Raw genomic sequence first — 4067 nt, 5'->3', positions numbered from 1 at the left:
AGACAGCATGGGTCCCTGGGATGCTGGCAGGAGCCGATGTGGGTGGGATGGAGGATGGAAGACAGAAAAGCACCCCTCCCACACATCCCTGGAGGACAGGCAAGGCCCAGCAGCTACTGCCTCCTTGGCCTCCAACCCTCTCTCTGCCGGGTACCCTTCAAATGCCAATATAGCTGAGTCAAAAACATGTGGGGTGGACTTTAACAAATGGCCTATGGGGTTGTCATTTCTAAGTATTAAAATAGTATATATCGGGGCCAGGCGTGGTAGCTCACGCCTGTAATCCCAGCACTTTGGGAGGTTGAGGTGGGTGGATCACCTGAGGTCAGGAGTTTGAGACCAGCCTGGCCAACATGGCGAAACCCTGTCTCTACCTAAAAATACAAAAATTACAGGAGGCTGAGGCAGGAGAATCGCTTGAACCCAGGAGGCGGAGGTTGTGGTGAGCCCAGATTGCGTCATTGCATTCCAGCCTGGACAACAAGAGCGAAACTCCATAACAACAACAACAACAACAACAACAACAAAAATTAGCCGGGCAAGGTGGCATGTGCCTGTAGTCCCAGCTACTTGGGAGGCTGAGGCAGGAGAATCGCTTGAACCTGAGAGGCGGAGGTTGCAGTGAGCCAAGATTGCGCCACTGCCCTCCAGACTAGGCATCAGAATGAGACTCCATCTAAAAAAAAAAAAAGAAAGAAAGAAAAGAAAAAATAAATAAAATAAAATATTATAAATTGGGCTATTTTCTTCAGAAATTTTATGTCTAAGCATATTTTGAGGGGCCAATGGACTTAGAGGATGGTGATTGTTTTAAAATGTTAGTAAACACTGGATTTCATTCCATGGCAGCTGTCTGAGTCAGTCATAAGCCCTCTCAGGAGGCGAGTGCTGAGGTGGACAGGTCAGGCCTAGGGGTGTGTGATTCACTGTGTGATCCTGAGCAAGGCACCAAAGCTTCCTGAACACAGCTTTCTTTTAACAATAATGGAATTGGGTTGGACAGATTCCGAATCCTCTTCTTGTTCTGACACTGCATTTGTGGCAGCCACTAGCCCCGTGTGGCTGGTCTGAACCGAGATGTGCTGCAAATGTCAGGCACACACCAGGTTTCAAAGGCTTAGAACAAAAACAAATGTAAAATATCCCATTATTACTTTTTTGTTGATTACATGTTGAAGTGATTGTGTTTTGGGGCATATTGGGTTAAATAAAAATCTAAAAATTAATTTTACATGTTTTTACTCTTTTAAATGTGGCTACTAGAAAATTTTGAACTACAACGTGTGGCTCACATTATATTTCTACTGAACAGAAATGTTTTAAAATGTATGTTTCTGGGTTGCCATTTCTTTTGTGTGCACATCAAATTCTAGAGATTCAAAGTAGTTTTGCTTGGGGAAAAATGTTTCATTTTCCATTCAAAACTCTTCTAATAAAAAAGTAAAGATTTTATGTCATATTGGTTTAGTGTTTAAGAGTGTATGAGGGAGGGGCCGGGCGTGGTGGTTCACTCCTGTAATCTCAGCACTTTGGGATGCCGAGGTGGGCCAATCAGCTGAGGTCAGGAGTTCAAGACCAACCTAGCCAACATGGTGAAACCTCATGTCTACTAAAAACACAAAAATTAGCTGGGCATGGTGGCACGTGCTTGTAGTCCCAGCTACCCCATAGGCTGAGACAGGAGAATTGCTTGAACCCGGGAGGCAGAGGTTGCAGTGGAGGAGCTGAGATTATGCCACCACTGCCCTCCTGCCTGGGTGACAGAGTAAGACTCCGTCTCCAAAAATAAAAATAAATAAATAAATAAAATTTTAAAAAAAGAGTGTATGAGGGAGGGAATGCGAATGTCTCTTAAACTAACATTTCATTTCCTCCCCCCTTCAAATGAAGCTAGAGTGGCAGTCCTTTGGCACTTACAGTCTCCAGAACAGTACACCATTGCCTGCATCCAGGCACATGAAAAGGGATAATTCCAAAAGTAAAGATCAACCCCCCCACCTGCCCATTCCATGTATACATATGCAACATCTCTTCTCCACATGAATGCCAAGTGTTTGGAAAGTACCTAAATGCTCAGTCCATGGGATCCAAAAGACACATGTGCAATAACCACTTCCTACTATGCTTCAATTGCTGGGCCAAATAATGAACAGATACAAGGCATTCAATACACATTAGGACTGATGATCTGGGCTGAAAGAGCAGCAGAGGGAAGATTAGAAGGTCCACATGAGCAGAGTGGAGGGAGGGTAGGTTTCCCGCAGACACTGAGGATACATACATTTGCATTGATCAGGAAGGACCTTCAATGTCAGGAAAAAGATCTAGGACCTGATGTGAAAAGCAATGTTCAGAATGCTCAAACAGAAGCCATGTTTTAGGGAAATCATTGCTCTCTTCTCTGCCTTGCTGTAGCGTGTGTATGTCCCCCAACTGGTGAACGTAATTGGAGTCCAATGCCACCTAACATCATTCCCTTACTGTCTCATGAGTGCATATTTTTACCTTCCGAAAGGAGAAAGATACATCCCTCAAGGGCAAGAAATAGGGTTGATTTTTGCTTCATTTTGTTTTGTTTGAGACAGGGTCTCTCTCTCTCACCAGGCTAAAGTGCAGTGGTATAATCATTGTTCACTGCAGCCTTGACCTCCTGGGCCCAATTTACCCTCCTATATCAGCCTCATAAGAAGTTGGGACCAGAGGCATGTGCTACCCAGCCTGGCTAATTAAAAAAAGGAGAGTAGAGAAGGGGAGTCTCACTGTGTTGCCCAGGCTGGTCTTGAACTCCTGGGCTCAAGGCATCCACCCACCTTAGCCTCCAGAAATGTTGGGATTACAGGTGTAAGCTGCCATGCCCAACCTGATGTTTATTTTGAACATCGTGTGACTTTCAGGACAGTATTAGGCACAGAGTAGGCAATCAATGCTTACTTAAAAAAATAAATTGTATGGAATCCTGGTTTCCTCCTCTTTCATTTTCTTCATAAGGAAAATAAAGAGATAATCCTAATTTCTAATAGGTGTCCCCCAGGGGCAAAAGTGTAAATCAGTTTGCCTTCTGTCACCTTCCCTTCCCTTTTCTATACTTTCCTTCTTTCTTCCTGGGTTCTTAACCACCAACATTTTGCTCCTGGAACTCTTAGCCCTTGACTTGTATGTCTGGAACTCAAATTTCTCCCTTTTTCCTTTCCTCATTCATCTTTCTTAGGGCCTTGGGGGGCTCATTGATGTCCCTTTCTTTCACGCAGTGAGTTCCTGGACTAGACTATAACTGATCATCTACTTTAACAATTTGGCTGTCCTTGACACAGCTCTGCAACTTGCCTGAAAACTGTCCTGCTGAGTTCAAATGGTCACAGAAATAAGAAAGATATCGATTAAAGAAGTTTAAAAGGAGCCAGGAGCTGCTACATGAGTGACAGGCTGTTTGACTACTCTGTGAATGAAAAATAGTTTATACCCAACTGTGACTTGGAAGAGGGTAGACCATGTTTGGTTAGAGCCTTTTTTTGACTAAGAAAAAAAAAATAACTTTTCAGGTTCCAGTAAGTTTACAAAGCCTGACTTTCTCTCTCTCTTTCTCTCTTCCTCTCTCTCTCTCTCTCTCTCTCTCTCTCTCGTTTGCCGTCTTGACTCTAAATTGCTAATTTCAAAATTACTTCAAGAAGAAACAAAGAGTAGGCCAGGCGCAGTGGCTCACGCCTATAATCCCAGCACTTTGGGAGGCTGAGGCAGGATCACTTGAGGTCAGGAGTTCAAGACCAGCTTGACCAACATAGTGAAACCTTGTCTCTACTAAAAATTCAAAAATTAGCCAGATGTGACTGTGCACACCTGTAATCCCAGCTACTTGGGAGGATGAATCAGGAGAATCGCTTGAAGCCAGGAGGTAGAGGTTGCAGTGAGACAAGATTGCGCCACTGCACTCCAGCCTGGGGGACACAGTGAGATTTTGTCTCAAAAAAAAAAAAAAATAAATAGGCCGGGCGCGGTGGCTCAAGCCTGTAATCCCAGCACTTTGGGAGGCCGAGACGGGCGGATCACGAGGTCAGGAGATCGAGACCATC

This window comes from Rhinopithecus bieti, unplaced genomic scaffold (assembly GCF_001698545.2).
Source record: "Rhinopithecus bieti isolate Rb0 unplaced genomic scaffold, ASM169854v2 scaffold_29928, whole genome shotgun sequence".
In the NCBI taxonomy this organism is placed as follows: Eukaryota; Metazoa; Chordata; class Mammalia; order Primates; family Cercopithecidae; genus Rhinopithecus; species Rhinopithecus bieti.
Note: the sequence above shows the minus strand (reverse complement) of the source record.